This window comes from Echinops telfairi, unplaced genomic scaffold (assembly GCF_000313985.2).
Source record: "Echinops telfairi isolate 266 unplaced genomic scaffold, ASM31398v2 ScPeMD7_2573;HRSCAF=3158, whole genome shotgun sequence".
In the NCBI taxonomy this organism is placed as follows: domain Eukaryota; kingdom Metazoa; phylum Chordata; class Mammalia; order Afrosoricida; family Tenrecidae; genus Echinops; species Echinops telfairi.
In genome coordinates this window covers 7252666-7275537 of record NW_022106471.1, presented here as the reverse complement: position 1 = coordinate 7275537, position 22872 = coordinate 7252666, and positions in this window count along the sequence as shown.

Genomic DNA, 22872 nt, shown 5'->3' with positions numbered 1-22872 from the left:
ACATTTGCTTATTCACCGGCTTTGTCTTCAGCGGTTGTGTCGGGAAGGTGAGCATCATAGAATGCCAATTTACTAGAAGAAAGTATTTTTGTGTTGAGGGAGTACTTGAGTGCCATCCACACTTCTAAGGAACATTCAAGCTGTACTTCTTCCAAGATAGATTTGTTCAATTTTTTCTGGTAGTCCATTCAGTACTCTTTGCAAACATGGTAATTCAAATATATCAGTTCTTCGTCCTTTCTTGTTCATTGTGCAGCTTTCACCTATCTAGATGGAATTATTGAACATAGCATGACCCGGGTCAGGCACACCTTCGTCCTTAAAGCAACATCATTGCTTTTTAGTGCTCTAAAGAAGTCTTGTGCGGGCAGCTTGGTCGAATGCAACACATCCCTTGGTTTCTTTTCATTTTTGAACATTTTATTGTATATTAGGTAAAGGTTTACAAAGCAGCTCATCATTTTTACATGTAACAATCCACACAAGTTTGTTTCAACTCATTGTAACATCATCTATACTGCTTTCTCCTGACAGCCTTTGATATTATTTTTTTGACTGTAGATTTGCTGGGATTGACAATTGTTCCAAATCAAACCAAATCCTTGACGACTTGTCTTTTCCCGTCATTAGGATGTTCTCTGTTAGCCCAATTGTGAGGATTTTGGTTTTCTGTACCTTTACATTTTGACATTTATATCTTTACACTTACAACTTGACAGTTGTAATCCACACTGAAGGCTATAGTGCCTCAAATTCCCTTTAGTTTAAGTGAGGCAGGTTGTGTCATCTCCGTATCAAAGGTTGTTATTAAATCTTCCTCCAAGCTTGATGCCACATTCTTTTTCATATAATCGAACCTCTTAGCTTATTTGCTCAGCACATAGACTGAATAAGTATGTTAGAAAGATGGATAAAAAAAAAAAAAGAAAGAAAGATGGATACAACCTGATGCACACGTTTCCTGATTTTAAACCATGCAATATTCCCTTGCTCTGTTCAAATGAATGGCTCTGGGTCCATGTACAGGTTCCACACGAGCACAGGGAAGTGCTCTGGAATTCCCATTCTTCTCAATGGTACCCATGATTTGTTATGACCCACAGAGTCGAATGCCTTTGCATAGTCACTGAAACATGTGTAAACATCTTTCTGTCCTTTTTTACTTTCACCCAAGAACCATCTAATGTCAGCAGTGATCTCACTCCTGCCATGTTCTCTTCTGAATTTGGCTTGAATATCTAGCAGCCCCATATTGAGGTGCTGCTGCAAAAAATTTTAAATCATCTTAGCAAAATTTTACATGCATGTGAAATGAATTATATCACCTAATAATTCCAATGTTCTGTTGAGTTATCTTTCTTTGAGATAGGACCCCTTCCATTCAATTGGCCACGTAGCTATCTTCCAAATTTTTTGACATTGAATCTATATGTTGACATATCTCAGCTGGTATTCCATCACTTCCTGGAGCCTAGCTTTTTGCCAATGCTTTCAGTGTAGATTGGACTTACTCCTTCAATGCTATTGGTTTTTGATTCTATGCTACCTCCTGAAATAGCTGAATGTAACCAAGTAGCTCTTTTTGAACATTGGCTCTGCATATTCTTTTCATCTTTCTTTGATGATTCTTGTGTAGTTTAATATTTTGCCTTTCATTATTTCAACTTGAGGCTTCAATTTTTTCCTTAGTTTGAGAAATGCAAAAGGTGTTCCCTTTTGGCTTTCTGACTCCAGGTGTCTGCACATTTCAATTTTTTCATCATTGGCTTTAGCGGTTGGTGGATAAATTTGAATATTAGTTGTATTAACGGATCTTCTTTATAAATGTATCAGTCTTATCACAGACATCATTATATTTCAAGATAGTTCTCAAAATGATTTTTTAAGTCCCAGCATAGTAAACACTGATTGTCCCATTTAAAATTACTACTGTTAATCCATTCAACTCACTTGTGCCTAAGATACAAATTTCTATGAGTTTCATTTCATTTTTGGTAAAATCCAATCTTCCAAGATTCATACTTTGTGCATTCAACATTCCAATTAATAATGATGTTTGCAGCTGTTTGTTCTCATTTTGAATCAGTCATGCCCCATCAGCAAGTGAATGTTCCCACAGCTTTCCCCCCTTCATGTCATTAAGGTCAACTTTGCTTTGAGGAGGCAGCTCTTCCTCAGTCGTATTTTGAGTGCCTTCCAACCTTTGGGGCTCTTCGTCTAGCACTACAGCAGACAATGTTCTTAGTCGTCAGGTTTTTAGTGGCTAATTTTTCAGAAGTGGGTCTTCTTTCCAGTTTGTGTTAGTCTGGAATTCGTGTTAAAACTTATTCACCGGGCAATGGATATACAAATGCGCTTTACACAATTGATGTATGTATGGATTGTGATAAGTTGTATGAGCCCCTAATAAAATGATTAGAAAAAAACACCCCAAAACTTATTCACCTTGAGTGACCCTGAGGAAATATCGGAGGCATAGCTTCTAGCATCACAGCCGCATGTACGCACCCAGTATGACAAACTGACTAACAAGTGGGTGCTGCGAGGATAGTCAAGGGAAACAACAACCACAACAAACAGACCACGCTATGAACTTATTCACCTCTTCACTAATCAAGAGGCTTCTTGTGGGTGAAAGACTGTAAATATTTCATCCTGTATTTTCCAAGTGGTGTTATCTGGACTTTATAACAGTTTCCTAGGAAATAGTTATCACTGTTGCAAGTTTTTCAATTGAGTGATTATTTGGTACCAGTACTTGGTTATAAAACTGAATCAATATAATAAACAAAGAGTTCTGCCTCCCTCCCCAGGGGGACGGACAACAGAAAGGTGGGGGAAGGGAGATAGTGGTCGGTGTAAGACATGAACAACATAACAATTTATAAATGATCATGGGATCATGAGGGAGGTGGAGGGGGTGGAAATGAGCTACCAAGGACTCAAGTGGAAAGAAAATATTTTGAAAATGATGATGGCAACATATGTACAAATGTGCTTGACACAATGGATGTATGTATAGATTGTGATAAAAACTGTAAGAGACTCCAATAAAATGATTTTTTTAAAAAGAGTTCTCTTGGTTTTCACTAAGAAAAAGGATTTTGATTTTTAACTATTGAGGACCATGACTATGAACTGGATATCATATTATATTAAGGAATTAATTTTCTTAGAATGATAATTACATTTTATGTAAGAAAATGTCTACTTTTGGGGAGATTAATATTAAAGTATGTAAGGGTAGAATAACATTCTGTCTGGAATTTCCTTTAAAATACTCAGCAAAGAATGAAAGAAAGAAAGAAAGAAAACAAAAGGGTGAAGATAGTATTAACAATCGGAGAGAATATTGAAACTGGGTGAAGAGTATACAAATATTTTTATATCTACACTGTTATTTACATTCAGAATTTTAAATAAAACTGAATTAAAAAAATAAAAAGTTCTTTAAAACTTGGCCTTCATAAAATAAAATTAAGCATATTTTATGAAGCACTAGAAGCATTTACTCACCTATGCCAAGAAATTTGATAGACAGTTACCTGGCCAATCAACTGGAAGAGATTCATATTTATACCCATTCCAAAGAAAAGTCACCCAGCAAAATTTTAAATTTATTAATAACACATGCAAGTAAAATTTTGCTGGAGATAATTGTGATACCAAAACCAAATGCACTGTCCTTGAGTTGATGCCGACGCATAGCAATCCTGTAAGATAGGGCAGACTGTAACTATTTTCCAAGTCTGTAACTATTTTCAGGTGTCAACTTGGGTAGGCCAGGATTCTTCCATGATATGATCTAACAGAGTGTGGTCAACTCCATGCTGGATCTTTTGGGAAACAGCCAAGCTGTTGTGAGAGGAATACTACTCTACCTCCTTAATTTGGTCATGCTCTGGATATAATTGAGGGAGGCTTCATTCAGGGAGTGTTCTACTCTTCACTTAAGATTGTCAGCTAGCTCACTTTCACTGCTGGATCTGGTTCGATGATCTCCTGCTGTATTGCTTGCCAATCGTAGGAACCATCAATGGATTACCAAGTGATCTTAGCCAGCTGATCTTAGATTTATTCAGTTCTGAATTCCCCAGCCTGGGGTCTTCCGGATTCACCTTCCTGTTTCCTGTTCATCAGCCCCTGCAGCAACAGGAGTCAGGAGAAGTCTCCAATTTATACCTGACCCACAGACTTGACCTGGACTGATCTACAACTTTGCGAGCCATTTTTTGAAATAAATCTCCTAACATATACCTGTGTCACTGGTTGGGCTTTTCTAAGAACCCATTCTAACGCAATCATTCAATAATTGTTGCAGCTGAACATTGGCAGGGAGCTGCCAGAAATTCAGACTGGATTTTCAAGAGGATGTGGAACGAGGAAGATCATTGTTGATGCCCAATGGATCTTGGCTGAAAGCAGAGAATACCAAAAAAAATGTTTACTTGTATTTTATTGACTATGCGAAGGTATTAGACTAGACGGACCATAACAAACAATGGATAGGCTTGAGAAGAATGAGAATTCCGGAACATCGTTGTGCTCATGTGGAGCTTGTACATGGCTCAACAGACAGTCAAGGACAGACCAAGGGAAAACCGCATGGCTTAAAAGCAAGAAAGGAATATGTCAGGGTTGCGTCCTCTCACCAACTTTATTCAATCTGTATGCTGAACAAATAATCAGAGAAGCTAGATTATCAGGAGAACGGGGCATTAGGATCAAAGAAGCCTTATTAACAATTTACTATATGCAGATGACACAACCTTGCTCACTGAAAGGAGGAGGACTTGAAGCATTTGCTGATAAAGATCGAGGATTGTAGCCTTCAGTGTGGATGGATTACGACTCAATGTAAAGAAAACAAAAATTCTCAGAAGCCGGACTAATAAATAACATCATGATAAATGAAGAAAGATCGAAGTTGTCAAGGATTTTCTTTAGCTTGGATCCACAATCAATGCTCACAGAAGCAGCAGTCAAGAGAGCAAATGACCTATTGCATTGGATGCATCTGCTGCACAGACCCCTTTAAAGTGTGGAGGAGCAAGGATGTCACTTTGAAAACTAAAGTGCACCTGACTCGGGCCATGGTGTTCTCCATTGCATCATCTGCATGTGAAAGTTGGATATTGAATAAGGAAGACTGGAGGAAAGCCAATGCATTTGGACTGTGCTGGTGAAGAATATTGAAAGTACCAAATACTGCCTCCCAAGACCCCCAAATTTGTCTCAGAGAAAGTATAGTCAGAAGGCTCCTTAAAATTGAGCATGGCCAAATTTCGTCTCACTTGTTTTGAACATGTTATCAGAGAGACTAGTTCCTGGAAGCTGACATCATGCTTCGTAAAGTAAAAGGGCAGTGCAAAAGAAAAGAGGAAGTGCCTGGATGAGATGAACTGACCAGGGGCTGTCACAATGGGCTCCAACACACCAATTGTGAGGACCACACAGGACCAGGCGGTGTTTCCTTCTGGGGTCCTTTTGAGTGAGAACGAACTCGATGGTTCCAGTTTTTTCAGAACCTTGCCAATACCTATGTGTGTGTGTGTGTAGTTATTGCCATTTTGTAGTTTTGAAAATGCTTTAAATTAAAAAAATAAACTTGTTCAGAAAAAGAAGAGCTCAGGTGGGATATATTCAAGATTGAACTTCACTGTTTCATGGACTTGTTTTGCTTTTCTCCCGCTTCAGCTTGAACTTGTATAAGAGCAATTGACGGTCTGTTTTGAAGTGCGTCCCTACCTTTGGTCCGACTGATGAAAATGGAATCTTTCCATTGTCTCTGTCCACAGATGTAGTCAATTGTGTATTCCATTTAGCAATAGCCACATATATGTTACTGTTTATGTTGTATTTTAAAAAATCTATTTTCAATAAATATGCTGTTGGTGTTTTCGTTAAAAAAAGAAGAAGAAAGCTTCTTGGTGTTACAGATTTTACTGGACTTTTGCCAGACTGGAAATCATTTTTTTCTTTGGCACAGTTTAATATTATTTAAGGAAGGAGCCTTCAAATCAAGGAGGAAGTGCACCAACCCCTCTGTAGCCACGTCGTCCCCACACACTGGGCGCAGTGGGCACACACTCAGTAGTGAGGCAGGCAAGCATGCAGATGTTTACTCTGGCAGCAGCAAGATTTCACAGTTATTACTCCCTAGGTCGGAGCCACATAGTCACGCTTCTACCAAAGAACATGCAGGCAGCCATCGGAAAGTCAGGCTTTAATCAAATTATACTTGTTTCTTTACCAGTAGCAAAGCTCTCAGCCAATTCATAAGCATCTTTTGATTTGATTTTCCTGTTGTGGTATGAGAGAGAGAAATCAGGTTAATCCAGTATTGAGGACGTGCAAATCACAGCGACTTGATCGGCACAAATTCTTGGCAGGCAACACTTCTCAGCACCTTTTCTTTTCTGGTGGAGGTCCAAGTGCGTTGACATTCTCATGGGAGTGACTGGCTCGTTGGTGGTCAATAACAACATCCGCAGATGATCAAAAGCTGGTAGATTGCCTCTCAGATTTTACTTTCTCCCTTGAAGAAACATTACCCAACTGGCTAACAAGTGTGCATGAGGACTCGTGCATTTTCCTCTGTCCCTTTTCCCCTGATCACTCAGGACATTCCTCATGTTGAGATGCATCAACTAATGTTGTCTAGAGTAATGAAAAGCAAGGGTGTTACTTTGAGGACTAAGATGCACACCTGACCCAAGCCCTGGTATTTCCCATTGCCTCATTTGAATAAGGAAGGGTGAGGACACATTGATCATTTGGATTGTGGTGCTGGCAAAGAAGATTGAAAGTATCATGAACTGCTAAAAGGAGAAACAAATCCGTCTTGGAAGAAGTATAGCTAGAGCGTTCCTTAGAGGCAAGGATGGTGAGACTTCGTCTTATATGCTTTAGACATGTTGTCAGGAGAGATTAGTCCCTGGAGAAGGACATCGTGCTTGGTAAAGTAGAGGGGCAGCGAAAGATAGGAAGGCCTACAGTGAGATGGATTGACACAGTGGCTGCAACAATGGGGGCGAGTTTAGGAACAAATTTGAGGATGGTGCAGGGTTTCATTCTATTGTGCATGGGGTTGCTCTGAGTTGGAACTGATTTGATGTGGTAGTTACATCATCTGTTGTCAATTTGAGGCTTACAAGTGAAGGGGTAGAGTTTAGCCTGTCAATCAGGTCGCAGCTTGATGACCTCATTTGGAGGCGCAGTGGAGATAAATAGCTCACTGGAGGCCAGGCACAGGCTCTCTCCATGAGAGACTTTCTACTGATAAGACACATGGAGCTATACTGATGGCAGCGAGAGCCCTGGACCTGGTGGAGCCATGTGAAGACCCACACCAGCACTGAGATGCTTCCACTGCCACTGGATCCACAGACTATCCAACCACTGGCCTGCGATCGCCCTGCATTTGGCATCATTGTATGTGTTTCATGAGTCTGAAGAGGACTTTATAGATTGGTATCAGACAGATGGGTTAATATCAGACTTATGGACTTGATCTGTACTGGGCTGGGAAGCTTTCTCAATATTCAGTTGCTCTTGTATAATGAGCTCTTCCATATACACATATGAATGTCTCTGAATTCGTTTCTCTAGTCTACACACTCAGTGACACCTGACAACAACCACAATTGTCTATCTGCTGTGCCACGTGCAAAAGACAGAGCATGTGAGGCATTTGTCCTCACTGAGCTTAGCTTACCCTGGTTGGTTGTATTTATACTTTTGTTGACTTCTAACCCAAATGTTGATGTGCTGTCCAACTACTGTGTACATTGTTTTATAAAATTATTTTTTTCTTTTACTTAATATATCTTGGATCGCAGTTCAAATCCACCAGCCTCTCCAGGGGAGAAAAATTGTCCATGCCAATAAAGATTTACAGCCTGGCAAACCCTGAAAGTCGAAACCAATTCAATGGCAATGAGCTTTGGCACCTTGGGGAGGGTCCCATATGGAAATACATGGAGACAGACGATTTCGCTGTGTGGGTGCATCAAAATAAACGCAATGGATGGATGTATGGATTGTGATAAGAGCTGTACAAGCCCCCAAGAAAATGATTAAAAAAGGAAAAAGGAAAAAGTTGAATGTGCATCATTTAGGGGCGCATTTTCTTTCTATTTTTTTTTCATGTCTTACACCAACTGCTCTCTCCCTTCACCCACTTTTCTGTTGTTCGTCACCCTGGGAAGGGGTTATATGTAGATCATTGTGATTGATTTCCCTTTTCTCTCTCCATAGCCTATAAACACCTGAAAGTTGAATCGTTGGGTTGTGTTGCAGAGAAAATACGCACTCGATATTTGGCAGCTGTTGCAATCAAATAATTCCCACCAAGACGTCTGTGCAGGCAGGAAGTTACAGACTCCCATACACACTCTCAGGCCGTCAGCCCTTACAGCCCAGGGTGCTCATCCGGAGAGGGAATCTCCACACTTGGTGAATCTTGCCAATCTAGAAGTGAAAGACTCACAGCTCTTATCTTTTGCTGTTTCTTTCTATAATGAGGGAGGTGAAGGTGAAGGAGATACTTCAGTCTATTTCTGGATTCCCCATTCTGTTTCATTGACCTGGGATCTGTCTGTTTCCGACTTGAGAAAGATGATTCTTAATTTAAAAAGAAGGTAGACAGTATGATTTCACTCTTCTTACTCAGTAGCTAGTGGTTTGATCTTGAATAAACTTCTTTGATCTTAGCATCTTCATCTAGCATCAGTGCTGGTTTCTTGTTAATAAATGAGAGCTCATGTATTCAGTGGATCTCTGTGGAAGGAGGAGTGGGCTTCAGTAGTGAAATTCTGGTCTTCCATGTGGGGGGGACCCAAATTTGATTGCCGGTCCAATACATTTCATGCCCAGCCACCACACAGCCTCAGCGGAGGCTCGAGCGTTGCTACGTACAATGCTGACTCCGTCTCAGCGAAGGTAGCAAACGGCCTGGCGATGGACTCCAGGAAACCGGCCAATGGAAACCCTGTGGGCAGCAAGGAAACATGGTTTGATTTGTAAGTGATCATGGGGATGGCTTAGGACGGGCAGTGCTTTCTGCCCTTGTGTATGAGGTCTCCATGAGTCCAGCCCACTCACAGGCAGGCAGCAGCAGCGTGTTTGTTGAACTTCAGACTTTGCGCTGGGTGCTGGGATGTCAAGGGAAGGAGCAGCCGCATTCTCTGCTGCCGAAGGGTTTTCAGCCTTGCACGAGGAGAGCACCAGGACGCTATCACTGCTCAGCTTGACCTTGCTACCAGATCCAAAGAAACCAGATGTAAATCCTTGAGAGTCCCTAACAGAGGGCTTCACAGATGTGGGAGAACAGGGAGCAGAGATGGCAGGACAGAAGCAATGAGAAAGCAGATGCCATGGGCACTGAGATCTAGCAGGGAAAGAGGAGCCGCCCGGGGAAGCCAGGAGAGCGGTGCAGAGGAAAGGCCTGCCAGACAAACTTTCTGGCAGGGGACGACTTTGCCCTCTATTTGTCTCCCAAACCAAACTTGATGCAAGTGAGTTGGTTCCTACACATAGCCATGGAGTCCATTTGAACTCATAGTGACCCTATAAGACAAGGTAGAACTGTCCCTGAGTGTAACTCTTTATGGTAGTAGAAAGCCTCATTTTTCTCCTGCGGAGCAGCTGGTGGTTTAGAACTGCTGACCTTGTGATTAGCAGCCCAGCCCAGAACCCACTACACCACCAAGGCTCCTAGTAGAAAAGTGACAGGAGAGAGGTAGGAGGTGAGGCACACACAAGGAGTAAGTAGATAGGAACAAGGCCATGAACAGCCTTAGGCAAATATTTTGGGTTTTACCCTAAAGCAGCGGTTCTCAACCTGTGGGTCGTGACCCCTTTGGGGATTGAACAACCCTTTCACTGAGGTTGCCCGACTCATAACAGTAGCAAAATTACAGTTAGGAAGTAGCAACGAAAGTAATTGTATGGTTGGGGGGTCACCACAACACGAGGAACTGGATTAAAGGGTCGTGCGGCATTAGGAAGGTTGAGAACCACTGCCCTAAAGCATTATCTTACCTGGGACTTCTAGGCAGTAAATTCTGAGCTAAAAAGAGTGCTACTTTATTACAGGGGTGGGTAATAAACGCTACTTGGATATTGATAACATCATCCTTGGCCCTTTACTGGTCAAACAATTAATTCACCCTGAATGTGATGGCTGGAACGGTGTCTCTTGGGTGAGGTGTGTGATGCTAGCTGGTATTGAGGATTGTGTGGGCCTTACATGGCCCGGAAGCTAGAAGTTCCCCAGCCCGGCTTTTGTGGGAGGTGAAAGCCTAGCACAGGGAGGGGGAGAAAGATGTGGAGCAACTTCAATGCTGTGGGTGATCACTCCGGTCCCTGTGTCACACACCCAGTCCCTGCAAAGAAAGACAGTGAATTGGTTAGAAGGCGTACTTCCCTGACTACTCCAGTATCCATGGCTCTCCAGGCAATCCCGACTGTTGGGGAGGCCCTGCTGGACAGAGTAGAACTGCCCCACACGATTGGGTTGCCAAGGCCATAATCTTTCTAGAAGCACACGGATGTTCCCCATGCAGCAGCTGGTGGATTCACACTGCCAACCTTTTGGCTAGCAGTCAAGCACTTAACTACTTTGCCCACCCCCGCACCTCCACACCCCCTCCCACCTCCATACCCCCCCCCAGCAAAACTCACCACCATCAAGTCAATGCTGACTCAATAGTGACCCCCTGTGGGTTTCTGAGACTGTTCACTGTTTGCAGGAGTAGAAAACCCAGCCTTTCTCCTGAGGAGCTGCTGGTGGTTTCAAACTGCCAACTGTGCAGATCACAGCCCAACGCGTAAGCACTATGCCACCAGGGCTCCTGTGAGGGGGTGGGGGGAATGGAGGGGTAGTCTATTTGCCTGGCATTCTCCCACCTTCCATTGCCCTTTTTCACTCTATGGGGAACCGAGTCCCCTGCATTTCCAGAACGCCTGTGGATTCCATTCCATCCACATGTGGAAAGTGAGAAGCGAGTGCTATACCAACCAAGAGAGAAAGGAGGATGTGGTCAAGGGGCTCAGAGAAGCACACAGGGTTTTAATTAATGTACAATTAATTAATTAATTAATGTGCCAAGGAGGAGCTCTGGTGACACAGTGGTTATGCATTGGTATGCATAGGTTATGCTAATGGTAAGGTCAGCAGTTTGAAACCACCAGTCCCTCCTCGGAGAAAGACAGGGCTTTCTACTCCAGTAGAAGAGTAACAGTCTGGAATACTCACAGGGCCAGTTCTACCCTGCCCTATAGCGTCACTGTGAGGCAGCATCGACTCAATGGCAGTGAGTTTGTTTGTTTGTTTCATCAGATGATTAAAGGATTGCATGCAGGAGAGGGCCATTGTCTGGCAGTGTGGTAGTTACATAATCTAGTATCAACTGGAGACTATTTGAGTGAAGGAGTGGACTTTCAATCAGGTTGCAGCTTGATGGCCCCATTTAGAGGAGTGACGGGGAGGCAAATAGCTCACTGGAGGCCAGATACAGGCTCTCTCCTTGCAAGACATTCCTGTTGATAAGCCACATGTAGCTCTAGTCATGTTTCTCTAGTCCACCCAGACTACCACAGGCAGCATCGTGGAGAACGGTGAGGGGGCGTGGGGGGAAGGATGGATATAGGAAAGCATTCCATTTGGGAGCTCATTGCAATGGTCAAGGAGAGAACAGAGAGTGCTCAAGGTGGGACAGTGGAGGTGGAGCCGGAAAGACATGAATAAATTTGAGAACTGTTTAGGAAGCAAGATTGCTAAGGCTAGAGGATTAGCTGGGTTTCAGAAATTGGCAAAGCTATCAGGAATGTCTGCGTTTCTGCGCCGAGCAACCCGGTGACTGTTGGTGCCATTTGCTGAGGTCGGAATAATCCCAGGGAGGGAACCAAAGTGTTAGGATGAAGACTCCTGACTTGGGATTTGGACTTGTGCCTATGAGAAACTTACTAGGAAAATCTGAGTGGGCAACTGAATATATGCGTCTGCTTACTGGCGCAGTACTGGGTATGAATACTAGGGATTGACTATAGAGCGAGGGGGTGGAGTATATGGAACCCAGATTGACACAGTGGCCACAACAGTGGGCTCAAGCATAGGAACAATGGTGAGGATGGTGCAGGACGGGGAGTGTCTTGTTCTGTTGTACACGGGGTCGCTATGGGCTGGAACCGATGTGACAGCATCTAACAGCAATTACATGAGCTTCCCTATCCTTGTGAGTATTGTCTGTGAGCTTCGTGTGACCATTGAACCCAGCATAGAAGTAGACTGCCGTGGGAGGAGCTGGTGGTGTCACAGTAGGTAAAGCAGGATGGAGCATGGAGCCATGTCTGACCCCCTGCCTCTTGGCAACAGGGAAGCCAGAGGAGGTCAGATCTGGCCCCCATGCCATTGGCTGCACTGCCAAAGTGGTAGGAAGACAAGAAAGGCTTTGGAACCTTGAAGCCAAAGGAAAAGGGTCCCAGAAAGGGTGGGATCCAGAAAGTTGCTGAGAGGCCAGGGGATGTGAGGGCAGAGACCCTTGCTTTCAGGTGTAACATGGTAATCATTGGGGATGTTCGCCAAAGTGATGAGGCTAAGAAGTGAGGGGCACCCGTGATGCACGGCGACCCATGACAGATGTGTCACTTGGTCGGGGATTGGGAAGAGATGGGAAGGGCCTGTGAGGTTGAGTGGTCTTTCTGTTTTTCAGGGAGACTTAAGCATGTTGGGAGTCCTGATGGAGTAGTGATTATGCATCGGGCTGTGATCCTCGTGGTGGGAAGTTCAAAACCACCAGCATCTCTGAGGAGAAAGACAGGGCTTTCTTCTCTGTTAACAGTTACAGCCTTGGAAACCCACAGTGGGTCACTATGAGTCAACATTGACTCAAGAGCAGTGTGGTAGTTATATCATCTGGTGTCAACTTGAGAATATTAAGAGTGAAGGGGGAAAGTTTAGCCCCGTCAATCAGGTCACTACTTGATGACCTCATTTGGAGCCATGATGGAGATAAATAGCTCACTGGAGGCAGACTGACTCTCTCCCTGCTTCCTCTTTGTGCTGACAAGACACATGGAGCTGCACTGATGGAGCCAAAGCCTTGGAGTTGGAGAAGCCACGTGGAGACCCATGCCAGTGCTGAGATACTTCCACTGCCACTAGATCCACAAGACTTTCCACCCACTAACCTGTGATCTTCCTACATTTGGCGTCATTGCACGTGTTGCATGAGTCTGAAGAGGAGTTTATAGTTTGGTATCAGACCTATGGGCTAATATCGGATTTATGGACTTGATCTTGACTGCGCTGGGATGCTTTCTCAATATTCAATTACTCTTGTATATAAAGCTCTTTCTTATACACATATGAGTGCCTATGAATTTGTTTCTCTAGTCTACCCAGATTGACACACTTGCTATTGATGTGTGAATGCCTATTGCAACAAATTGGTTGAAAGACTGGCTCGTGGAGTGTGTTACACTCAAGAAAGAACCTGGCCCAGTCACTGTGTGAAGCTTAGAGACTGCAAGGTCACTGCCTTCCTGCATTAGCAGACTGATTCCTAAGCTACATAGTAGGGGAGACAATTGAGAGACTGCAAGGTCGCTGCCCCTGATTCCTAAGCTCTGTCTTTGGAACTGTCATAAGGTGCTGAAGACACCCTCCGAGGGAGAAAGACAGGCTCTCTACTCCCGTCAAGACGTAGAGTCTCAGAAACCCACTGAGGCAGTTCTGTCCTGTCCAATAGGGTTGCTCCGAGCCAGACAGTGAGTTTTGTTTCGCAATCATGTTTAAATGTAAATGGGAAGGATTCCGGTGCCAAGGAAGGGTTGGTTATACAGGAGAGAGGAGACGGTTTACTGTGCTGCGAGGCTCTGAGGGCAGGAGATGTGGGGACCCAGGGGCCAGGAGTGGGGCTGCTGCCTTCTGGGCAGGAAGCAGCCACCTGGGGACTGCTGGAAAGGAAGGAGGATGTAAGTGGGTCGTAGCAGGAAGTGGAGGATCCCGTTCAAGGGCCTTACTTTTTGAAAAGTAGGAGGCAGGTAGAGATGTGTGGTGGGCTTAGGGAGATGTTTAAGGGGAGTGGAGGGTGCTTGTGAGACTTTGTGAGAAGAACAGCAACTCCCAATATCACTAGGTGCTGAGGGATTTTAAGCTCTGGGGCAGCGTGGAGGGGAGATACTTGGGTGGAGGAACGCAGACACAGAGGGGGAGGAAGGTAGGTGGGTCGTGTGCCTACCCCACACCTCCTGCCTCCTCTGGGTACACTCCAGCCAGACTCGCTGTTCCCCAAGGAGGAAGCAAACGAGGTGTGTGTGACATACAGCAATTTCCGTTTGGGGCTACTGGATAACTGAGAGAGTACCTTTTTTATAACTCACAAACATTAGCTTAACCCAGGAACCGATCCATTTGGGGGCGGGGGTGGGTGGGGGTGGGGTGGCTCAAACACAACCACCAAGCCAAACCCAAGCCCTTCTCTGATCATAGGCTGAAAGGTGATACTTCCCACAGGTTGAACCAGGAAAACCAACGCTTGTGAGCAGACCCGACACAGGTTACAAGTTTTTGCCTGGTGGATATTTGTTGGTTGGTTTTCAGCTAGGACAGGGCTTGTTTGGGCTGTGCTTCGGAGTTCTCTGTGCAGGGCGCCTCGCTAGGTGAAGCAGTGGATTTGGCACCTTGCCCGTGGAACAATGACCTGTCACTCCAGTTACAAATTGCAGCTGTATAAAATAACAGGAAACACAGGCTTTGAAAGATTCCGCTGGAAAGATGAAGTCTTTGGAAAAGGGTGCAGTGGCAGCTTCGTGTGTGTTATTTTTTGAGAAAAAACAGCAGCTTTAATAGAGCAGGAAAGAAAATCCTGCTATGGGTTAAGGAAGGGAACTGAGGACCTGAGTCCAGCCTTGTTCTGGAAGGGTGTTCACAGCACTTCAAAGCTTCTCTTTATTAGGAGATAAGCAGTTAGACGTGAAAGCCAGACGGAACCCCAGAAAGACTTGAGGCTCAGGAAGGAAACGATTTGGGCTTCCTCTTTCTTTCAGATGGCCTCCCCCATTTGTTGAGGGGTTTTTGTTTTGTTTTGTTTCCCAATTTTCTCCTCGTTACCTGCAAGGCCAGGGGTTCGTGCCTACCAGCTGCACTGTGCAAGAATGAGAGGGCTGTCAGTTCCTGTAAAGATTTACAGTCCAGGAAACATGGTACCAGGTGGCTGTGCGTTGGAATGGACTTGATTGCAGTGGGTTGGGTTTGGGTTTATCTAGCTTCCAGCTTGCCCATCAATTCTCCTTGCTTGTTCATTTTCCCGGAGGCAGGAGGGTGTTATTTGAATAGATCCATAACGCCTAGGAGGATGCTGGCACTTGTCTTAGCATCTACACGCCGTCTGGAGAGATCAACCGCTAAGAAGTTGTCGAGAGGTTAGTATTTTGGTGGGGAGGATGGAGGGTGGCGTTTCTGAGGCTCCTGAGATGTCCATCTGTGAAGGTAGATAGAAAAGGGATGTCTATTGTCATGCGAGTTCATCACTGGTCTTTGCTTGGCCATCACTCATGGGAAGTCTGCCCTGGAGAGAAGGGCAGACATTGTCTCTCTCCTTCTACAGCTGTCGGGTTTGAGCCCGAGCCGCCCCTGGCATGGGCAGAGAGTGGATGGTCAGGGTAACCCATGACTCGGGTTGATAAAGATCTGCCTTTGAAGATTTTGCCTGTGGTGATACGTCCCTCCCCACACCTGCTGGTGACCCTGGGACTCTGGGGGTCTGAGAAGAGCTGGGGGGGCTGTCAGTGCCGCCACTCCTCACCAGGAACAAGTCATCCTTCTGGAAAATAGAACCCCCAACCAGACGCTTTGCCTTGGGGTCCTTTCCATCTCACAGCAACTTGGGTCGCAACCTGAAAGGGGACCCCGCTCCAGGGCATCCAAAAGGCAGGATCAGCAGTCTCTTCCCCACCCAGACCTCAGTCAGACTCCCCCCTCTCTCACTCACTTTAAAGTTTCTCTCCTGCCTCGAGCTCAAAAACCCTCCATCTCTCAACAGCTGTTCTACTTTCCTATCCCGCTCACTTCTCCCTGGGGTCCCTCCAGGGTGGGTTGTGGGGAACAAAGCCAGGTGAGCATGGAGCCCGCCTCCCTGACAGGGTCCTTGTAGAGGACCCCTGCTTTTGTAGATTCCTTTGAGACCTTTCTCATGCTTTTGTAGATTCTTTTGAGACCCCAGATGGGTGGGGGTGGGGGTGGGGGCAGCTATGCATCCAGCGCTCCCTAGCAAGGGCCCTGCCCCTGCAGCCTCCCCCCTCCACCACCCCCAACCCCCCCTCTGCCTGCCCGCTACTCCACACAGCAGCCCCACATCCAGACTGCAGCTAGTCTGCCCTGGCAGACAGACCTCCTGCCCTTAAATGAAGTCTGAAGACAATGTCATCTAATTCCCTTTCCCTATGCCCTCTGGCTGCTTGGTGGGCATAGCGCAGGGGGCTTGGGCTCTGGTCTCTGCAGAGTCCCTCCCTGAGCTTTCAGGGGCAGCACTGTTAGCCCCTCTCGAGCTTTTCCAACTCCAAGAAACCCATGCCAGACACCCCGAGAACACCTTTTGGGATCTCCCTCCCTGACGTGGCTTAAGGGGACAGGGGTTCCATAGGGCAACTGTTCTTGTTTGTTTTCTAGTCCTGCCTATTACTTGACTAGGTGGTGGCCTCTGGGAGTCTCTTCGGTGGCAAGTTGGAAGGTTGTCCCTGGGCAATAGTCCTGGAGATTCCTCCAGTGTCTTTCAGACGACGAAGTCTGGTCTTTTAAAAATGTTTAACGTTGGATTTTGTTCTACGTTTTTTTACCCAGTCTAACCAGGCCCTCTGCTTGTGGTCTTGGTCAGAAAGGTTGGTTGAGGTAGCTGGGCCTGTGTTAGTCTGGGTACTTTAGAGAAACAAATCCACAGAAACTCGTATGTATGAGAGAGTTTCATATATAGAGTAAGCGTGCATCAAGAAAACTTCCCAACCCAGTGCTGCCCAAGCCCAGAAGTCCAACATTAGCCCATATGCCTGACACCAATGCACAAAGTCCTCCTCCATCTCACAAAACACACGCAATGACGCCGACTGCAGGAGGAAAGCCAAATCAGTGAACGTGTAAGCATCTCAGTGCTGGCAGGGATCTCCACACGGCTGCTCTAGCACCCAGGGCTACATCGGGGTAGGTCCATGTGACTTCTCCTCAGGATGTCTTGCAGTAAGTGAGCCTTGCTGGCTAAAGCAGGGAACTGGCTAAGGCAGCAGCACCCTGGTCCAACCATCAGAAAGCAAGAGACCCGAGAACTAGAAAGGCTCACTGAACCCCACATGTGTTTATCGGCCAGGTTGGCAGAATAAACTTTAACTGTCTCAGGGCCCCATCTAGTTGTTCTAATCTCAGAGTAGGGGGGACTATGATTCATGCACACAATCTTTATAAGAGTTTTTAATTTAATTTTAACAGTTTTATTGACATATAACTCACATGTCATATAATTTGGGGGTTTAAATATATATTTAAAAGAGTTGTGCAATCACCACCTCAATCCATTTTAGATTATTTTCTTCATTCTTGTACTTATTGTTATCTACCCATATCCTCTCAATCTCCCCTGCCGTAACCCTAAGAAGCTATTAATCCAGTTACTGTCTCTATAGATTTCCTGATCCTGGATTTCATTTAAACAAAAGCATACCAAAAACAAAACAAATCAAAATCCAACAACAATAGCAAAATAAAACAGAGAAAAGCTTCAATCAAAAAGAAGGCAGAAAATAACAAAAAGTAGAACAAACTTAAAATGGGTCATAAGGGAATCATAAGGTGTTAAATTTTAACCTTACTACCTCTACATTAGCCCACTTTCAAATGTAGTCTGTCTGGTAGCAAATCTATTCATATCCTTGGTCAATTGTCAGAGGGGATTCACCAGAGGCTTTAATCCATGTGAGACCTTGCAAATGGATTTTGGGCTTCTCACTGTTATCCATAGCCTACTTCAAACCGGGTGCTCAGAATTTAAGCTCTGATACAGTTCCTTCACGGGGCTTGGATTTTGTTAGCTATAATCCTTGGATCACACAGGCTGATGTGCTTCTTCTGTGAAGACTTATCTCTGTCACACACTCTTTAGATGAAGAAGCGGAAGCCCAGAGAGCTTCATGTACAAAAAGGACACAGAAACAAAAATATCCTTTAAGACGTAGAAATGTTGTGAATTAAAACGTTATTAAGAACATTGATGATATTTTATAAAAGGTTATTTTAAAACACATGGAAATATTATTAGTAAAAGAAACTATTTTTAAAGAGCCAGGTGAGCACACTTCCTTTTAATCCTTCAAAACTAGACGACACTCCTTTGAGATCACCAGACAAAAATTCAGAGGAGGAATAATTTAAACCTTTAGGGAAACAGGTTGGAATGGCAGCAGGGAGAAAGTAAAACAAACAGAAAAACCTCTCTTCCACTCTTGCCTTTCGTAAGGCACCGTGGTAGCTCAGCGTGCTCAGTAGTCAACACTAGCTGGCTAACCACCATTGGAGATTCAGACCCTCCAGCCATTCAGACCCTCCGGAGAGCTGTCAGGATGACCGTCTTGACAACCCTATGAGTAGTTAGACAATGTCACATGAGGTTGCTATAATTTGACATGATTGAGACCACCTAACAACAACAACAAAGGCAATGGCTTTTCATAACTCCCTGGCAGTTTGGGGGCTGCAAAAGAACATGATTGGATGCAACTGTTCTAGACCAAACCGTGGCTTGGTTGGTACACGTGGCTCTGAGATGAAATGGGAAAAACGTTTAAAGGGTATTATTCAGATCATGGTGCTTTCATTTGTTTGTAAAAATATATTTATGGCTCTCAAATACATTTCAAGTTGTTGGGAGGGACATGATTGGCTCTTCCATCTCAAAAGTGTGAGCCCCCTGTTCTAGACGAACTTGGAAGGTGAGCATGACTCACCTGGAAGAAGAGACTCAGGTCACTGGGGAAGCTCCCCTGTTGGAGCCCATTTCCTGCCCTTGGGGGTTCCCTCAGTCTTTTCTGATCCTTCTGTTCCTGCCACGCCCCTTACCTGGAGCTGGGGAGCTCTCAGAGCCCTTCATCTCCTCCCCCCACACCCACTCCCTTTCTCTAGGTTTATTGACAGTGGAATGCATTTCAGAAGTTTGGGAAAACAAACTGGGTTTGGATGGCTACCACTCAGGGATTTCAAAATCACATCCATGTGTGGACAAGACAAAGCCTGCAATTCTTGGCAAAGGCAGTGTTGCATGCCAGGCTTAACTGAAGGAAATATTGCTTCTGGGATAGTTCACCCCAATACAAAACAGAATAAACCATGTTATCTGAAGTCCTGGCTCAAGTTTTCTTTAGCATGCATGGACTCTGGAGTCAGACAGGCCTAGTCTCAAATCCCATTTCTGCTATATATTAGCTATGGGACTTTGAGCCTCCGTTTAAGAGTCTGTAGAGTCATGAAAATAATACCTACATGAGAGAAGTGCCCTGAGGAATAACTGAGAAAATAAATATAAAACTTCTAGAATCAAGCAAGCACCATAGTAGGTTCTCACCGGTGTGGACGTGATCATACCATTGCCTTTACCTTCCCACAGAGACACACAGAGAGATAGCCCTGTTCTTGATCTCAGGAGCATCTTCTTCTACCACCAATCTCACCCTTTGCCCAGGTAGAAGGATGGAGCAGAGACGTGGGACTGGGAAGTGGAAGGAGACCAGACAGTGGAAAGTTGCTGTGTTAGTCTGAGTTGACTAGAGAAACAAGTCCAGAAACATTCGTATATGTGTAGGAGAGAACTTTATATCAAGAGGCAATTATGCATCAATAAAACATCCCAGCTGTGTTAGTTTGGGTAGACAAGAGAAACAAATCCAAGGACACACATCTGTATATAAGAAAGATATTTATATACAAGAGCAATTGTACATTAAGAAAACATCCCAACCCAGTCCAGTCCAAGGCCATAAATCTGATATTAGCTGATATGTCTGATACCAATCTATAAAGTCCTCTTCAGACTCATGAAACACATGCAATGAAGCCAAATTCAGGATGATGTCAAGTCAGTGGGAAGAAAGGCTTTGGGTCCAGTGGCGTTGTAAGCATCTCAGCGCTGGCAGGGGTCTTTCTGTGGCTTCTCTGGCTTCAGAGGTCTGGTTGCATCCATGTGGCTTGTCCGGCTCAGGGCACTAAGGTAGTTCCATGTGTCTTGTCAGCTGCAATGTCTCCCAGGGAGTGAAGTAGAGAGTCTCCCACCTCCAAGAAGGAAATACCAGAATTCCCAGAATCCTAAGGGGAAGGCTATGCCCACACAGAAGCCTCATTGGCTATGACCTGATTGACAGGCTAGACTCCACCCTTACATGCTTAATCCTTAAATTAACAATTATATAACTACCACACCAGCCCAGTCCAGATTCAAGTCCATAAGTTCGATATTAGCCCCTAAGTCTGATATTAGTCCATGAATTCCTCTTGAGACTCACGCAGCACATGCGATGATGCCAAATGCAGGGAGATCACCGGCTGGTGGGTAGAAAGTCTTGTGGGTTCAGTGGCAGGGGAAGCATCTCCACGTGACTCCTCCAACTCCTGAGTGTGCTTCCTCAGCCGGAAAGGGAAGGGAGAGAGTGTTTGTGTGTCCTGCCTCCAGGGAGGAAGACAGGAGTTCCCAGAATCCTCCAGAAAGGGCCATGCCCACACGTAGGCACCATTGGCTATGACCTGATTGACAGGCTAGACTCCACCCTTTCTCTCAAGTTGACAGGAGATGATGTAACTACCATCGTTGCTTGCCACCTTCAAGTCAATTCTGACTCATAGCCACCGTGGGTGGACAGGGTAGAACTGCTCCATAGGGTCTTCAATGTGGTGACGTTTCAGACGGCCACTGTGCTGGATAGAGCCACCTGCAATCATAGTTAGAGCTAACATTCGTAGAGCAATTACTCTGGCTGTTTATGCTCTCATGTAGTCTTTATTGCAGCCGTTATGACCAGCTCACCGGGCAGCTCCTATTATTACCTTCTCTTGGCCCAGCTCCAAGGAGCTTTCCAGTGAGCCTTAGCTTCTGCTGTTCTCGCTCCTGTGCCATACCTGCCTAACATTGAACTAGGGTTGCTGCAGCCAATACCTGCCCAGGGCCCCACCCATGGGGGCCATGCTGGCACAGCTCAGCCTTGACACCCCCTTGTCCAAGCTTGTGGCACCTGCCCTACTGCTGTCGGCAGCAGACACTGGGACACTCCAGCCTCACCCATGGCCTTGAACCATCCCTCCGGGAAAGACAGACATGCCCTTGTTAGCAATCGAGGCAGGTGAGGATGGCCCTAGCTCCTAATCATATCACGGTGCCTGCAGATAGGGAAGCAAGGTACTTGAAGGAGACAACACCTTTTGTTCTATAATAGTGGAAGACGTTCAATTTAAAAGGCAAATCCCTGCCAGTGGACTCACCCTGAGACTAAAGGATTCTGAGAGCCGGAGGTCCCAGCAGGGAGAAACAAGGTTGAGTCTGGGGGTGGAAGGAGGGCAGGAGAAGACCCCACAGATGGAGAAGGGGCCAGGCAGAAACAGAAGGCCTGGTGTAATCCAACAAACAATCATTCCTTCAACTAGTCCCATCTGGAAGCGTTCCTGAGGTCCAGCTTTGGAAATCTCCAGACTCCGGCAGGAACAATGCCGGGCAGGTAGCTGGGAGAGGAAGCGGGTGGGTGAGATAGTTGGATGCATTTACCGGACACTGATTTGCCAGAAAAGGAAGTCGGGGGTGTCGGGAACAGTGTTCCCACTTCCTGGTTACATGGTCAAACATGGAACAGCGGAGTCCAAACGGGACAAGGCCACAAAGTAGGCGGCCACCTGAGGAGGTCCCACGCCCAATGGAGTCGAGGGTGGAGGATGAACCAGTCCTATTTTTCAGAGATGTGCCCAGCCGCCACCTCAGATCTGAAGGACAATAGTAGAAGAACCACAAAAATGACTTTTAAAAAGAATAACAAGGGGGGAAAAAGCCAGTTCCAAAAATAATTCCAAACAGATAATGGAGTAGATTACGACAAGATCACTAAAGCCCCCTGGCTGCTTTGTGTGCACTGCTAGGGCGTGCTCATCAAGATGAATGCGCAAACAGCAAGGGACATGGTAATCTCGGGAGGATGCTGCTTTTGGTATGGTATCTGCCGCCACCTTGACATCGAGCAGTCACGTGGCCTTTGTCATTTTGTGTTGCTGTAACAGAGATACTACCAATGGGCTGCCCTCTCTCTCTCTCTCTCTCTCTCACACAGTTTAGGAGGTTAGCAGTATGATTCAGCGTGAAGGTTCTAGAGAAAGGCCTTCTTAGGGTTGGCTTGGAGAAAGGACCTGTCTCTTTGAGCATCGGTGGCAAACTTCATGTGGCTTAACGTCTCTCTTCCCCCATCTCTGCTCGGCTCCCTTAGTTAGTCTATTTTCTATTTCAAAGAGATTGAATCAAAATACACCTGTGTTAGTCTGGGTAGACTGGAGAAACAAATCTAGGGAGACTCATATGTATATAAGAGAGAACTTTGTATCAAAAAGTAATTGTACATTAAGAAAACATCCCAGCCCAGTCCAGAGCAAGTCCATAGTCCGATATTACCTCATCTGTCAATACTAGTCCATAAATTCCTCTTTAGGAGGTACACTGGTACAGATAGGAACTGAAAATACAGGGAATCCAGGACAGATGAGCCCTATAGGACCAGAGGTGTGAGTGGCAAAACAGGGAGGGTAAAGGGAGAATGGGTAGGAAAGAGGGAACCGATTACATGGAACTGTGTGTGACCTCCTCC